Source organism: Neoarius graeffei, chromosome 1 (assembly GCF_027579695.1).
Source record: "Neoarius graeffei isolate fNeoGra1 chromosome 1, fNeoGra1.pri, whole genome shotgun sequence".
Lineage (NCBI taxonomy): Eukaryota > Metazoa > Chordata > Actinopteri > Siluriformes > Ariidae > Neoarius > Neoarius graeffei.
In genome coordinates, this window is record NC_083569.1 from 108,427,317 (window position 1) to 108,445,292 (window position 17,976).

The following is a 17,976-nucleotide window of genomic DNA, read 5'->3' on the forward strand; positions in this document are numbered from 1 at the left end:
GAGAGACCGTGCATGTGCCTGGAGCTGGGGCGGAAACTGTTGTACGTGGCGAGAGGCGCTGCCGGGAGCTGGGGCGGAAACTGTCGTACGCTCAGCTAGCTCAGCTGGGAAACACTTACCAGTCATAACCAGACGGTCATAAAGTTGATCGGTCATAAGTCACATAGGTCGTAAGTCGACGACTACCTGTATATACCTGTGAGTGTTTAGTCTATGTCTATTTCTTATCTAGAGTGTTTATACTGTTTATATTGTTTATTTCAGTTATTCTATTTTTATTTATTGCATTGCCTGTTTGCACCGTGGGCCAGAGAGGACTGAAATTTCATCTGTGGAGAACTGTTGGAGTGTGTTCCTGTTTCAGCGACTCACAAACGTTGGTGCTGTTTTTGTTAGCTGCTAGCTATGTCTGGCCAGGAGTTGCGCCTAAACCACACAATTTACATCAACAACCTGAATGAAAAAATGTAAAAAATGAGCTGAAGAAGTCTCTTTACGCCATTTTCTCACAGTTTGGCCAAATCCTGGATATCCTTGTTTCCCGGACGGTCAAAATGCGAGGGCAGGCCTTTGTAATCTTCAAAGAGGTCAACAGCGCCTCCAATGCTCTGAGATCCATGCAGTGCTTTCCTTTTTATGATAAACCCACGCGTATTCAGTATGCCAAGCAAGACTCAGACATTATCGCCAAGATGAAGGGCACATATGTGGAGCGGGATCGTAAGAAGGAGAAGAAGAAGCCTAAAGCTGTGGAGTCAGGAGGGTCAAAGAAGGGTGCTGCTGCTGGCATGGCTGGAATTCCTGCTGCTATGCCTGGAATGCCTCCTATGAGTTAAGATCCTCGTATGATGCCAATGCCAGGTCAGCCTCCTTACATGCCACCTCCTGGTATGATGCCACCCCCAGGTATGGGCCCTGGACAGATGCCACCAGGTGCCATGCCTCCAGGTCAGATGATGCCTGGGCAAATGCCAGGACAGATGCCTCAGCAGGTCTCCGAGAACCCGCCTAATCACATCCTGTTCCTCACCAACCTGCCAGAGGAGACCAATGAGCTCATGCTCTCCATGCTATTTAATCAGTTCCCAGGGTTCAAAGAGGTGCGTCTTGTTCCGAGTCATCACGACATTGCCTTTGTGGAGTTTGATAATGAAGTGCAGGCTGGTGCAGCCAGGGAAGCATTACAGGGTTTCAAGATCACACAGACTAATGCAATGAAGATCTCGTTTGCAAAGAAATAACCAACCAACCTCCTACATGATGTGCAGTTCCACAGGAAAATGTATACAGGAGTGTTCTGCACTGTACATCCCTTTTAATCAGTTATCTGTGAGAGGAAGGCCAGTCACCATCTACTGTGTACCTGGACCTGTGGTCAGGAGGTAAATCTGGTAACATATGATGGCCATGTGTTGGTTATCTGTGAGTGTATATCCTGATAAGTTTAACATGCTTTCAAATCAATGGCATGGTCAGGAGTGTTTTGTTTTTTGTTCTTTAATCCCTCCTGAAGAGGATCAACCTGGAGATTGTAAGTAGGGTGTTTTTGTTTAAATTCTTGACTTTAGTTTTGAAAAGCATTGCACCCAGGGTCTGGTCACCCAGACATTGTACCTGGAGCTTTCCTGCTTAAATAAATCATTTAAAAAAAAAAAAGAAATTTCATCTGTGCTGTATGTCGAGCATGTATAGCATATTTGACAATAAAGTTGACTTGACTTAAGCAGTCTCTGCTATTACTCCCGGTACCTAAGAGGAACTCTTATAGGTCTACCAAAACGTGAAGTTTTTACACTGTTGTCAGTGCTCACAGTCTCTTTTCTCACCAATGATTTTGGTGCTCGCGGTGGTGACCTTGCAGACATGTGACTTTCTTGGTAGTCCTGCTCTGGTTCAGTCCCCGCAGGCTGCTGTCCATTCTCCATCAGTGGCAGTGACTCATGAACACTTTCAGCAGTCTCATGTTGTTCTTGTTATGAAGCATTCAAGGTTTCCTTGGTTTTCATAATGTGTCTCCTGTTCCTTCTGTAGATCTGCTCATTGTCAGTCTGTACCAAGTACGACCTTGGCTGATCATGTTTTTTCAGAATGATAGCAGGTTGCCATTGGTTCCGCTGTCTGACTCGTACCCTTTCTCCTTCTCTCATTTCAGGGAGTTTCCTAGTTCCACGGTCAAAATAGCGTTTCTGCATACTTTGTCTGTTCATCAATCTGCTCTGCACATGTTTATATACTCCTGGTTTTAACAGGTACTTTGACACAGGTATTTTTGTCTTCAGCCTCCTTCCCATAAGCAGCTGCGCAGGGGAGTATCCTATTCCATCCAGTGGTGTGTTTCTGTACTCCAACAGAGCAATATATGGGTCTCTGAGACTATCCTGTGCTTTTTTCAGCAGATTCTTCACTGTTTGAATGGCTCTCTCAGCTTGGCCATTTGACTGTGGAAACTCCGGACTCAATGTAGTGTGTTTAAACTCCCAGCTGGCCGCAAATTCTTGCATTTCTGCACTTACCAACTGTGTCCCATTGTCCGAATAAAGTACATCAGGTACACCATGTCTGGCAAAAATAGACTTTAGAGCCGTAATGATGTGCTTGCTTGTAGTACCATTCAACTTGGAAATCTCTGGGTATTTAGTAGTTGACACACATAATATACTCTGCATTATTGAAATGAAAGAGATCTATTCCAACTTTTGACCACTCTCTCTCAGGAACTGGATGAGATATCAAAGGCTCTCTGGGATTGTTGTTTTTGTGTTTGTTGCACACTGTACATTTCTGCACAACTTCCTCAATTTGTTTTGCCATGCCTGGCCAAAACAGGATATCTCTTGCTCTTGCTTTACTCTTTACAATTCCCATATGTGCTTCATGAATTTTGTCTAGCATCTCTTCTCTCATCTTTGTCGGAACAACCAGTTTTGAGTTTGTGAATAAGTCAGCTCCTCTCTGAAAGTCCAGTACTTTTGGATTGTCTTGGGAACTTGACTCTGTGACTCAGGCCATCCATCCTGTACTGCTTGTCTGACTAGTCTCAGTTCCTCATCCTGTTCTGTTGCATCTCTGAATTGCTGACACCTTTCTTCTGAAACAGGTAACTGTTGGACTACATACAGTGGTGCTTGAAAGTTTGTGAACCCTTTAGAATTTTCTATATTTCTGCATAAATATGACCTAAAACATCATCAGATTTTCACACAAGTCCTAAAAGTAGATCAAGAGAACCCAGTTAAACAAATGAAACAAAAATATTATACTTGGTCATTTATTTATTGAGGAAAAAGATCCAATATTACACATCTGTGAGTGGCAAAAGTATGTGAACCTCTAGGATTAGCAGTTCATTTGAAGGTGAAATTAGAGTCAGGTGTTTTCAATCAATGGGATGACAATCAGGTGTGAGTGGGCACCCTGTTTTATTTAAAAAATAGGGATCTATCAAAGTCTGATCTTCACAACACATGTTTGTGGAAGTGTATCATGGCATGAAAAAAGGAGATTTCTGAGGACCTCAGAAAAAGCGTTGTTGATGCTCATCAGGCTGGAAAAGGTTACAAAACCATCTTTAAAGAGTTTGGACTCCACCAATCCACAGTCAGACAGATTGTGTACAAATGGAGGAAATTCAAGACCATTTTTACCCTCCCCAGGAGTGGTCGACCAACAGAATCACTCCAAGAGCAAGGCACGTAATAGTCGGCGAGGTCACAAAGGACCCCAGGGTAACTTCTAAGCAACTGAAGGCCTCTCTCACATTGGCTAATGTTCATGAGTCCTCCATCAGGAGAACACTGAACAACAATGGTGTGCATGGCAGGGTTGCAAGGAGAAAGCCACTGCTCTAAAAAAAGAACATTGCTGCTCATCTGCAGTTTGCTAAAGATCACGTGGACAAGCCAGAAGGCTATTGGAAAAATGTTTTGTGGATGGATGAGACCAAAGTAGAACTTTTTGGTTTAAATGAGAAGCGTTATGTTTGGCGAAAGGAAAACACTGCATTCCAGCATAAGAACCTTATCCCATCTGTGAAACATGGTGGTGGTAGTATCATGGTTTGGGCCTGTTTTGCTGCATCTGGGCCAGGATGGCTTGCCATCACAATGAATTCTCTATTATACCAGCGAATTCTAAAGGAAAATGTCAGGACATCTGTCCATGAACTGAATCTTAAGAGAAGGTGGGTCATGCAGCAAGACAACGACCCTAAGCACACAAGTCGTTCTACCAAAGAATGGTTAAAGAAGAATGAAGTTAATGTTTTGGAATGGCCAAGTCAAAGTCCTGACCTTAATCCAATCAAAATGTTGTGGAAGGACCTGAAGCGAGCAGTTCATGTGAGGAAACCCACCAACATCCAGCAACCCAGCAACGTTGAAGCTGTTCTGTACAGAGGAATGGGCTAAAATTCCTCCAAGCTGGTGTGCAGGACTGATCAACAGTTACCAGAAACATTTAGTTGCAGTTATTGCTGCACAAGGGGGTCACACCAGATACTGAAAACAAAGGCTCACATACTTTTGCCACTCACAGATATATAATATTGGATCATTTTCCTCAATATATAAATGACTAAGTATAATATTTTTGTCTCATTTGTTTAACTGGGTTCTCTTTACCTACTTTTAGGACTTGTGTGAAAATCTGATGTTTTAGGTCATATTTATGCAGAAATATAGAAAATTCTAAAGGGTTCACAAACTTTCAAGCACCACTGTAGCTCACATCCAACTCGTCTTCCTTCCTGCCATTTGTGTGGTCTTTCAGGCTGGCTCTGCTCAATGCATCTGCAATGTGCATTTCCTTACCAGGTTTGTATGTCACCTGCAGGCTGTAATTCTGTAGTCTCATTAACATTTTCTGCAGCCTTGCTGGAGCTTTGTGGAGTGGCTTTTTGAAAATTGTCTCCAACGGTCTGTGATCTGACTCTACTTGAACATGCCTTCCATACAGATATTGGTGAAATTTTTCACATCCATACACAATTGTAAGCAGCTCCTTTTCTATTTGTGCATACCTTTGTTCACACTCTGTTAGTGACCTTGAGCCGTACGCCACAGGTTGTTGTTCTTGCAGGATCACAGCTCCCAAACCACCTGAACTGGTGTTGACTGACAGTGTGACAGGCTTTTCCACATCATAATATTTTAGCACTGGAACGTTACTCACAAGCTCTTTCAGATGTGTGAAGCTCCTTTGTTGTTCACACTCCCAATGCCAGGAGGTTTCACCTTCCAGCAGTTTTCTGAGTGGTGCAGGTACTTCTGAGAGATTTGGGATGACCTTGGCCAAATACTGCACCATACCCATGAATCTCTGTAGTGCTGGTTTGTCTGTTGGCTCTGTCATTTCTTGTATGGCTCTCACTTTGTCCATGTCAGGTTTCAGTCCATCTTTGCTCAGTTCATGCCCTATGCAGCTGATTTCACTCAGTCCAATTTTGCATTTGTCTCTGTTTAGTTTCAAGTTTATGTTCCTCAGTCTATCAAACAACTTCCTCAGCCTCTTGTCATGTGACTCTCTGTCTTCACCCCACACAAGAATGTCATCCATCACATTGATGACTCCGTCCAGTCCTTCTAGATGCTGTGAAAGGCACCTTTGAAACACCTCAGGGGCTGAAGATATTCCAAAGGGAAGTCTCTTAAACTTGTACCTGCCTGAGGGTGAGTTAAAGGTGCATAGTCTGGAGCTCTCTTCATCTAACTGGATTTGCCAGTAGCCTTGGTTTGCATCCACAACTGAGAAGACTTTTGCTTTCGGCATCTCAGCAACAACCTCCTCCACTGTTTTCAGAGGATAGTGTTCTCTTTTTACTGTCACCATGCTGCTGACCCATTCTGTGGGCTCTGTTTGTTTTTCTATGACATCAAGGTTTTCCATCTTTTTTAGTTCCTTTTCAATGTCTTTTTTTCAGGGCCACTGGGACCTTTCTGGGAGGATGAATCACTGGTGTAACATCTGGGTTTACCTGAATATGGTGAACTCTCAGAACACAGCCCAGTCCTGTGAATAAATCCTCATATTCACTCAATATGTCTGTCTGTGGGGCGGCACAGTGGTGTAGTGGTTAGCACTGTCGCCTCACAGCAAGAAGGTCCGGGTTCGAGCCCCGTGGCCGATGAGGGCCTTTCTGTGTGGAGTTTGCATGTTGTCCGCGTGGGTTTCCTCCGGGTGCTCCGGTTTTCCCCCACAGTCCAAAGACATGCAGGTTAGGTTAACTGGTGACTCTAAATTGACCATAGGTGTGAGTGTGAATGGTTGTCTGTGTCTATGTGTCGGCCCTGTGATGACCTGGCGACTTGTCCAGGGTGTACCCCGCCTTTCGCCCGTAGTCAGCTGGGATAGGCTCCAGCTTGCCTGCGACCCTGTAGAAGGATAAAACAGCTAGAGATGATGAGATGAGATGTCTGTCTGTTTTTTCTCCCACTCCATATATCTTCTTCACCACTCCAAGTGCAACACTAGACTCTTTTCCAAGTACTGCTCTAGCATCATGCTTTATTACTTGAAAGTCCACATCAAGCTCTTTGTCCTTGTATTGGCATTTAATGGTCTTCTGCCCTAGTGGCTTTTCTTTTTGCCCAAAACCCCCCACTAATTTATAGCAAGATTTGTCCAGTTTCTTTTCACTCAGTTTCAGTGCATCCAATTCTCTCTTGGATATGACATTACAGTCAGCACCTGTATCTATCTGTACAGTGAGTGTCTGGTTGTTTATATTCAGCGTTACAGTCCAGTCATCTTTGTTTGTTTGCACATCCACTTTGTCTAGCTTGTTCACATGGCTTATTTCTGTTTGTTTCAGTTCAATTTTCCCTATGAACATGTCATCGTCACTTGCCATGTCACATCCAATACCTCGTATTTTCCGTTGGATTTCTGCCTGTCCATGGCTTGTGCACATTTTTGCACAGTGATTCTTTCGGTGACAAGAGTTGCAGGTTTGGCCATATGCAGGGCACTTCCTTGGATCATGCTTATACCTGCATTTTCTACAGTCTACTTGTGGTTTTTCTTTCTTTGATTGTGGTTGTGGTCTCTCCTTTTTTCCATGTGTTTTTTGCTTGTGTAATTTCTGAACCGGCACTTCAGTTTCTTCATGTAGCTTTTTTTAGCTGGCTTTGGCTCACCTTGCTAGCACGGCAAATGTCTACTACTCTCTGTAGCGTCAGCTCCGGCTCTCTTAACAATCTGCCTCGGATCTGATCATTTATGATCCCACATATAACTCTGTCTCTTATTAATGACTCGGTTAACTCTCCAAACTCGCAGTCTTTCGCTTTGTTTTTTTAGATCAGTGACGTATGCATCAATGGACTGCCTTGCACCCTTGTAAAAAACAAATGCCTCTGGTTTGTCAGGTTTTTTCGAGGTTCACAGTAGTTTTTAAACAGATCTTTCAATACATCCAGATCATCAACGTCGTTGTCAAACTGAAATGTGTTGAATACTTTGACGGCGTCATCTCCGGCAACATGGAGAAAAATAGCACATTTTACTTTCTCCGACTTCTCTGTTATTCCGCTAGCGATGAGATATATATCGAACTTTTGACTCCAGACTCTCCAGTTTTCAGCTAGATTACCTTCTAAGCTCAACATCACTGGAGGTTTTTGCAGCTCCATGTTTTCTTTTTTTATTTTTTAATTCTGGGTTAATTTAGTTCTGACACCATGTAATGTATGTGACTCAAGGAAGAGACAGCTGGTAGCAGAATGAACAACGTTTACTGGTGCAGCTTCATTATATACAGCACCACCTCTTGGTAACTACAGTATTACAACCAATACACGACAATACCTCTAGGTGGCGGTAATGCACCGATTTGTTGTTGACCAACCGTCAAACTACTTCGAAGAAGAACTAATTCCTGGACACCACTGATCTGGGCTTGGAGCTTTCTGTGGAAGAGAGCAGTTTCATTCTCTGTCTGGGTATTTGAAGTTGATTTTCTGTGTAATATCATTAAAGGTGAGTTAATGTGAAACTTCCCACAGTTAACAGGTAGTGGAGATTCTGGACTCGTGAGTTTCTGTGTTTTTCTTCTTCCAGTGTCCTGATTCTTTTCACCTTTTATAATGAACTCAGAGTCCAGACGGCCCTCTTTAGGAAAATCTCCACAGACTCCTGCTGCTGCTGCCTCAAAGGTAAAGTTTATTCATGGGTCTGATTCTCTCTCTCTCTCTCTCTCTCTCTAACTCTGTGCACTTACAACCCCGATTCCAAAAAAGTTGGGACAAAGTACAAATTGTAAATAAAAACAGAATGCAATGATGTGGAAGTTTCAAAATTCCATATTTTATTCAGAATAGAACATAGATGACATATCAAATGTTTAAACTGAGAAAATGTATCATTTAAAGAGAAAATTAGGTGATTTTAAATTTCATGACAATAACACATCTCAAAAAAGTTGGGACAAGGCCATGTTTCCCACTGTGAGACATCCCCTTTTCTCTTTACAACAGTCTGTAAACGTCTGGGGACTGAGGAGACAAGTTGCTCAAGTTTAGGGATAGGAATGTTAACCCATTCTTGTCTAATGTAGGATTCTAGTCGCTCAACTGTCTTAGGTCTTTTTTGTCGTATCTTCTGTTTTATGATGTGCCAAATGTTTTCTATGGGTGAAAGATCTGGACTGCAGGCTGGCCAGTTCAGTACCCGGACCCTTCTTCTACGCAGCCATGATGCTGTAATTGATGCAGGATGTGGTTTGGCATTGTCATGTTGGAAAATGCAAGGTCTTCCCTGAAAGAGACGTCGTCTGGATGGGAGCATATGTTGCTCTAGAACCTGGATATACCTTTCAGCATTGATGGTGTCTTTCCAGATGTGTAAGCTGCCCATGCCACACGCACTAATGCAACCCCATACCATCAGAGATGCAGGCTTCTGAACTGAGCACTGATAACAACTTGGGTCGTCCTTCTCCTCTTTAGTCCGAATGACACGGCATCCCTGATTTCCATAAAGAACTTCGAATTTTGATTCGTCTGACCACAGAACAGTTTTCCACTTTACCACAGTCCATTTTAAATGAGCCTTGGCCCAGAGAAGACGTCTGCACTTCTGGATCATGTTTAGATACGGCTTCTTCTTTGAACTATAGAGTTTTAGCTGGCAACGGCGGATGGCACGGTGAATTGTGTTCACAGATAATGTTCTCTGGAAATATTCCTGAGCCCATTTTGTGATTTCCAATACAGAAGCATGCCTGTATGTGATGCAGTGCCGTCTAAGGGCCCGAAGATCACGGGCACCCAGTATGGTTTTCCAGCCTTGACCCTTACGCACAGAGATTCTTCCAGATTCTCTGAATCTTTTGATGATATTATGCACTGTAGATGATGATATGTTCAAACTCTTTGCAATTTTACACTGTTGAACTCCTTTCTGATATTGCTCCACTATTTGTCAGTGCAGAATTAGGGGGATTGGTGATCCTCTTCCCATCTTTACTTCTGAGAGCCGCTGCCACTCCAAGATGCTCTTTTTATACCCAGTCATGTTAATGACCTATTGCCAATTGACCTAATGAGTTGCAATTTGGTCCTCCAGCTGTTCCTTTTTTGTACCTTTAACTTTTCCAGCCTCTTATTGCCCCTGTCCCAACTTTTTTGAGATGTGTTGCTGTCATGAAATTTCAAATGAGCCAATATTTGGCATGAAATTTCAAAATGTCTCACTTTCGACATTTCATATGTTGTCTATGTTCTATTGTGAATACAATATCAGTTTTTGAGATTTGTAAATTATTGCATTCCGTTTTTATTTACAATTTGTAGTTTGTCCCAACTTTTTTGGAATCGGGGTTGTATTTATATCCTGGTGTAACCAGTTCTCGACAGCATAAGGTGTCCAAACTAATAATAAAAGACTGCTGACTTTTGCATTTATATCCTTACACAATATAATAAATGTTTAGATGGCTGAACTGACCAAATTTCTGCCAAATCTGTCTATATTTGAAAGTCCTATTCATCAAGAGGCTCCAGTTGAAATGATGGATTCTCTGAGGGGCGCCCTGAAGAAAATAGTCCTCTGTCAGGCCCTGTTTACATTATTTCGAATCAGCGGATCATCAGATTAACGTTTTTAAAACGATTCGCGTACACAAATAGCAGGAAGTGAAGTCCGCGCCGTTTTTCAGCAGTCGCGTCACACGACCAACGTGGCATGACCAACGCCAGCGAATCAGGAAGGTGGATGTCACAGTGACGTTGTCCAATGACGACGTCAGCTTGAGCTCAGCACTGCGTATCCTCGTTCCTCAATGTTTACACAGCACCGGATCAGATACGTACTGGGTTGAATACGTGGGCCCTGGCGGATTCAAATTGTTCCGCCTGTGGAGTCGTTTCCCGGCGTTTTAATGTGCACGGACAGTGCATCCGCAACGAAAACAATACGGATACGGTCTAATGTAAACACCACCTCAGAGAATCCATAATTTCAACTGGAGCCTCTCAGTGCATGGTATATTTGATTTCTCTCTCTTTCTCATTAAAAAATTCCAAACTAGAAGCGTTAACGACAAAGAATTAGAAATAAATCCTAATATGTAGCTCTACACACAGACACAGAGAAATGCTTGTAGAGCTATCGCTGTGACTCAAGTCCACCATACACAGTGGTCAGTGTAAATGAGTACACCCCCTTTGAAAAGTAACATTTTAAACAATATCTCAATGAACTCAAACAATTTCCAAAATGTTGACAAGACAAAGTTTAATATAACATCTGTTTAACTTATAACGGGAAAGTAAGGTTAATAATATAAACTTGGATTACACATTTTTCAGTTTTACTCAAATTAGGGTGGTGCAAAAATGAGTACACCCCACAACAAAAACTACTACATCTAGTACTTTGTATGGCCTCCATGATTTTTAATGACAGCACCAAGTCTTCTAGGCATGGAATGAACAAGTTGGCGACATTTTGCAACATCAGTCTTTTTCCATTCTTCAACAATGACCTCTTTCAGTGACCATGGAGAGTGATGCTCAACTGTTCTCTTCAGAATTCCCCAAAGAAAATAATTTCTTTTCACCACAAAGGTGAAGGCTACAAGAAGATCAGCAAAGCTTTACTTATCAGTCAGCAAAAGTGATACAGAAATTTAAGAAAGATGGAACTGCAACCATCTCACAGAGACGTCCAGGTCGTCCACGGAAGTTAACGCCTCGACAGGAGCGTCTTCTGATGAGAAGGGTTGAAGAAAATCGGCATGCAAGTTCACTGCAGTTATCTAAAGAAGTAGAAAGCCAAACTGTGGTGACTATTTCCCGTGACACAATACGGCGTATACTGCAGAGGAATGGCATGCATGGATGCCGTCCACGAAAGAAGCCTCTCCTAAAGCCCAGGCACAAAAAAGCCCACCTAGAGTTTGCCAGGGCCCATGCTGACAAAGATGAAGACTACTGCGACTCTGTACTCTGGAGTGATGAGGCCAAGATAAATGTTTTTGGAACTGATGGCTTCAAAACAGTATGGCGTCGCAAAGGTGAGGAATACAAAGAAAAATGCCTGGTGCCTACAGTGAAACATGGTGGTGGCAGTGTCCTTATGTGGGGCTGCATGAGTGCTGCTGGTGTCGGGGAGCTGCATTTCATTGATGCCATCATGAATTCACAGATGTATTGCTCTATACTGAAAGAGAAGATACTACCATCACTCCGTGCCCTTGGTCGTCATGCACTTTTCCAACATGACTAAACACACATCTAAGGCCACTGTTGGATTTCTGAAGAAGAACAGGGTGAAAGTGATTCAGTGGCCAAGTATGTCTCCTGATCTGAACCCAATCGAACACCTATGGGGAATTCTGAAGAGACAAGTTGAGCATCACTCTCCATCCAGCATCCAGTCACTAAAAGAGGTCATTGTTGAAGAATGGAAAAAGATTGAGGTTTCAAAATGTCGCCAACTTGTTCATTCCATGCCTAGAAGACTTGGTGCTGTCATTAAAAATCATGGAGGCCATACAAAGTAGTAGATGTAGTAGTTTTTGTTGTGGGGTGTACTCATTTTTGCACCACCCTAATTTGAGTAAAACTGAAAAATGTGTAATCTAAGTTTATATTATTAACCTTACTTTCACGTTATAAGTTAAACGGATGTTTATATTAAACTTCTCAACATTTTGGAAATTGTTTGTGTTCATTGAGATATTGTTTAAAATTTTAACTTTTTCAAAAATGGGTGTACTAACTTACGCTGAGCACTGTAGCTTGAAATTGTGATGTCAGTTCATGGTATATCCAGGATATACCAAGACTGACTCGCACCATATCCATTTTTTGAAGTTTTGATGTCATGAGATGCATTACTTAATCAATGGTGGAACTGTTTTACGTCATGTCCTTGGCCATCCCTGCATGGGGATTTTTTTTGATGAGTTCAAGTTCAAAGTGTTTGTCATATGCACAGGGTTTTCATTAGTAACCGATTGCCGATCGAAATCATCGGTTGTATTGACATCTGAATCGGTTGTTTTTTGGCCAAGTGCAATTTTCCCGTAATTGTTCGAACTTTCTTGTTGGACTTATTTGAAAAGGAACGCCGTTACTTGCGCGCCGTTTGGTTGCTGAGGCTGTGTACATGCGACTAGATAAATGGTGGGAACCGATTGGCTAATCCTTCTTATATCATCCAATCATTTAGCACGTATAAAATTATAGCGTATCATGTGGTTCCCACATGGTAAGATGGCGACCCTGTCCTGTATGGTATAGCGTGATGGCAACTGCGAAAAAGCGAACGCTGTTCAATTTTGGCTTTGCAGAAAAAACTGGTAAGTCTTGCGGAAAATGCCCAGCGGTGTTTTCCACGGGTGCTTTTAAATTGGCGCACCGCCAGGTTATAATTCTGGCCCGCCACCCTTCCCTTGGCCCAAAAAAAATACGTAACTTCATCAGTATACACCAAATAAATCGTAAAGTATTCGCTTTATTATAATTTTGTAACTGTTTAACACGCAGAAGACCATTAAACGAATACATGCGGGGCTACCTGAAGTGGCCATGCGATTGTAATAGAAAGCCAGATTGAGGTCTATCCCTGCGTTACACTACACCGCACCACATTACACTATACTGACACACAGTAACGTTGGAAGCTACAAGCTGCAACTAGCCAGCAGCTAAATAACTTTGCAGGTGTTTGTAGCGTTATTGTGCAATGGTTATGCTTATCTATTGTCTTTTCTGACCATACACCGTTACAGTACTCATACAAGAACACACACACATTGGTTAAGTTCAGGTTTTTTATTTTACGTATCTGTGATGGTGTAGGCGAGAGCTGCATTTTCCCGTTGCTTCAGGGTTTGTTTACTGCAGGACTTCCGGGTTCCTGCGTCAAAGGACCCGAACTACGGAGGCCGGGGTGGCTTTGTAGTGCCGGTCTCGGGCACGCGCACCAGCTCATGCATTGATGGGAGTGGTTTCACCCAATTAACATTGTGTATTGTAAAAAATGTATGCATTTATTGTAATTGGGTATTTTCTTTATGCATAGAAGTTCATTTATTTTTCACACACAGAAAAAAATATAATTAATTCAGGGATGCGCAACAGGAGCATCAGTCTCAACTGAAATGTCAACTGAGTCTCACATTGACCAAAATATATTGATTACTTTTTTTTGATTGATTACTTTATTCTGAACAATAAAGAAGAAAAGATATAAAAATAAAAATTTAAATAAAAAATACAATAATCAAAACATCATCATAAACAAACAGAATAGCATAGCCACAAGGCAATAACATAACAATGTTCAGAAAGGATTAGGAAGAAGTAATAACTTATCTAAGAAGTAATAACTTATATGTATTTCGTAGTTCGCGTCCTTTGACCCAGGAATGTGTTTAATTTTTTTGTAAAATGATTTTAACAATGATTTAGCATTTCCTATCCATTTATTGGCCAGTTTCACGATCAACAAAGTCCGTCAGCTTCAGGGGCACTTCGTCCCCCTGGTCCCCCACCAGGGTGTTGCCCTGGACCCACCTAATCTGTTACTTTTCATCTGTTTTCCATACTCATGAAAACCCTGTATGCACAGTAAGGACATGTCCTCTTGCACAATGAAATTCTTAGTTTGCTGTCCACCATGAATGCCAATTACAAATAAATAAATAGGTGGAAGAAGTAATACAAAGTAAAGGCAATATAGTGCAAAATAAAAGCAAAAAAAAAAACACCCAGTATAGTACAAAATAAAGGTAAATGTAGTGCAAAATAGGCAGTATAATACAAAAATAAAGCAATGATCAGATGTAGGCAATGATGAGGGATATAATGCCATTGATGCATACGCTTTCTTTCTGGTAACTAAGAAAATGGCATACAGAGTTCTTGATATTTCCAAATATCACATCATAGCTGAGGGGATTTTCTGAGAGATGGGATTTCCTACATGTTAGTGTTCTGTTCCGTGTTACTAGAGCAGCGGCTACAATAGTCCATAATTATCGACACCTTTTTGGATTTACCAATAAACTATTTTACAAAGGTGATTTTCAGTTACAACAGTTGTTGTTGTTGTTGTTGTTGTTATTGGTTAATTAATGAACCGGAAGACCCCCCTCACCCTTTGATCTTGTCGTCTGATGACACAGCTCGTTACCTAAGATGGAATTTTTTTCAGCACGATCAGCAGTTTGAAGAAAACTCCGACATTATTATCGCAGATGAGCATGGTGGAAAGCAGGGCTCGAAATTAACTTTTTTTCTTTGTGTCCCCCAGTGGTCCCGAATTCTGTGTTGTATTGTCCCGAATGGAAGCAATAGTGTCCCCATTTTTTTTCCTCTCTGAAATAACCAGTGGTTAATATTATCATATGAAGTTACTATTATATTTGTAACTATGCGATTTTGAACCCTTTATATCATTTTTACAATAAGTCACAAAACACAAGTGACACATGTCCTATACATCATCTACTTCAAAATTACAGTTATTGCATTTTCAGTTTATTAAACTTTGGCGGGCGGCACGGTGGTGTAGTGGTTAGCACTGTTGCCTCACAGCAAGAAGGTCCTGGGTTCGAGCCCAGCAGCCGGCGAGGGTCTTTCTGTGCGGAGTTTGCATGTTCTCCCCGTGTCCGTGTGGGTTTCCTCCGGGTGCTCCGGTTTCCCCCACAGTCCAAAGACATGCAGGTTAGGTTAACTGGTGACTCTAAATTGACCGTAGGTGTGAGTGTGAATGGTTGTCTGTGTCTATGTGTCAGCCCTGTGATGACCTGGCGACTTGTCCAGGGTGTACCCCGCCTTTCGCCCGTAGTCAGCTGGGATAGGCTCCAGCTTGCCTGCGACCCTGTAGAACAGGATAAAGCGGCTAGAGATAATGAGATGAGATCAACTTTGGCGATCTCACTGTATGAATAGATACCCATTTATTTAAAGGGGCCAACTAGCTCATTCAGAAAATGTTTCAACTCCCTACATCTGCAGTACACTTTAGTTGAAAATAAGACCCCTTTTATGTTCATTTCATCTACTTATACCTTGAATATCTGTTGGCATTTATAAGGCCAACTTATAATTTTCACCATTACCGTTATGCGTTTTTATGAACTTTCCGTTATCCATTACCGTTATCCATTTTTATGAACTTTTCCGTTATCCATTTTATGAACTTTCGCTGCCGAAACGTGGGTGCAAATGTTAGCAACATCAGCATAGTGCCAGGTCTGAGCCTAGTTGTGCTGCTGACTGACTAAACTTTCTGAACTAGAAAGACACCAAGAAAACTCACTTATTCTGTTGAACGGTATCTTCCGTCAATATCATCCACATCATTCCTGTTGTATTTTATAACGTGTCTAACAGTGTTCATTAAGTTCATTCAGTTGCTAGCGTTGCCTGCAGACCAGGCGATGACACTTTGGATCCTGAAGGTCCCGGAGACGTTATGTCTGGGCTTTCAGTTTCTTCCCCGCGGTCGGTCCGCTTCAACCACTTAAGCATTTTTGTTCTGGCAAGAGTCGGCGCAGCGTGTGCGGTAGCAATTCCATTCCAAGTCCATATAATGCGGACTCCGGTCGAAGATTCTAGAACAGAATGCGCTGCTCTGTAGCCTACGGACGCAGGTGCATCGAAAGTGTAGCTACTATGTATTTTTCGCTGTTAACGTTTTAAAATTAAAATTGACAAATTCGGTGAATGTCTACGTATGGTTTACGGCTTTGTAAATAATATTAATGTAGAACTTTTTTTCTAGATCTATTTTTTTCCATTGTCCCGGGATTGTCCCAGATATGATAATTTTGTGTCCCGATGACATTTTATATGGTCCCCGGGACGTCGGGACACCGTTAGTTTCGAGCGCTGGTGGAAAGATCATGGACGTGTTTTTACTTCTCAAATTCACCGATATTTCATGATCTCCTTGTCGAAACCTGCTTTGTTTCTTATTCGTTCATTTGACAGTCACCATTTTGTGTCTTAACGAGCGTTTGAGAAGTCACATGAGGTGTCGATAATCGTGATCACTTTTACCGGTGTCCACCATTATCAACACCCTGTGGAATTAAGTGACATTTACAACTGTTATGTATCAAGCTTTGTATAACATTGTTGAAGTAGATGAAGTACTTAATTACAAAAATCACAGTATGTTGTGTTTTTTTTTTTTTTTTTCCTGATTCATAGAATGGACTGCAACAGAATGGAATGTTTATAGAGTATTTGGAATCCTATTGCAATAAATAGAATGAGGCCAGAAGCATGTAAAAAAAAAAAGTATGCTGATTTTTTGTCTTCCATTCAGGATATATAATATTGCAGTTTGTTGTAAATATCTACCACATATTACAATATCAGTAGACACTGTATATTTTTCGATGTAAAAATATAAAGTTTTGGTTGGAGGAATGACATGCGACCTTTGACCTGGATTTTCATGCGCTTACAATGTCAATTGCCTGTTGACATTTATTGGTAAACTACAAAACTAGAAATTAATACAAACAACAACGAACGATTAACAAACCCTGATCTATGAAAATACTTAGAAAGTGGAACAAAAAGATTTTCTGACACAGGTTAACATTATCTGTTCATTGGTTTACAAACATTAGAATTACTTCCTTATTTACGGAAGCACAGACATTCATATATTTATATAAAATATATTTTGTACCAAATATGTCTATGTAAAAGTAATTTTAAATAAAAACTGATTTGTTAACTTTTGACTTTTTTTTTTTTTTAATTTAAAAAAAACAAATCATCTGGATGTCAATGACTGTGGACAAAGGTGTCGCTAATTGTGGAACGGTGTCATGTAATCTGATGCGCTAAGTAATCGGGAATCAACTCGGGTTTTTTTTTTTTCCAGTGGAAGTTTGAGTAATTATTCATGCACGATTTGTGTATTGAAAGTCTTTTCTACTTTTGCAATAGCCAAAAGATCGTTAAAGTGTCTAATTGTAGCCGCTGCTGTACTATATATCGACACAGGGACAAAAGATACCATCCAGTCCCCCTCCCCCCCCCCCCCATATTGAATGTAGTTCACATTTCCTTTTTCAGAAAAAAAAATTAAATTCTTATGTATACACTTTTTTTTTTACTTTCATGTGATTAAGCCTCATAATTATAATCATTTTAATAGCTCACTTTTCATCTAAACATAGCTGTTTTGGTGGGTTATATGAAGGGTGGATCCCTTTTCGATGTAATGAAGTTTATCCATAATTTTTTTTTTTTCTGAAACCATTTTATTTTCCAGCTTTAATCAATTCTGTTGGTAATCAGTTTCCAAATTCAATTCAAAACACAAATGTTCAGTGGAAGACAAGTTGAGTCAAACACAGTCAAAAACTTTCAGACGACATGCACTGCAGTGATGAATCACTTTGAACAAAGATATAACTTTTTTGTTAGTAGGCAAAATAGAAATAGTGGAAAAGTGAAATGTCTTTATCTAAACCTTGCTTCAGTGGAAAAAAAAAACAAC

General features: G+C 41.1%; 2 pseudogenes; both read left to right on the forward strand.

The window, feature by feature from the left end:
- The window catches only part of LOC132881661 (zinc finger protein 850-like), a 112,855-nt pseudogene that overhangs the window by 51,806 nt on the left and 43,073 nt on the right, over positions 1 to 17,976 (forward strand).
- On the forward strand, positions 353 to 1,245 carry LOC132881647 (U1 small nuclear ribonucleoprotein A-like; annotated as a pseudogene).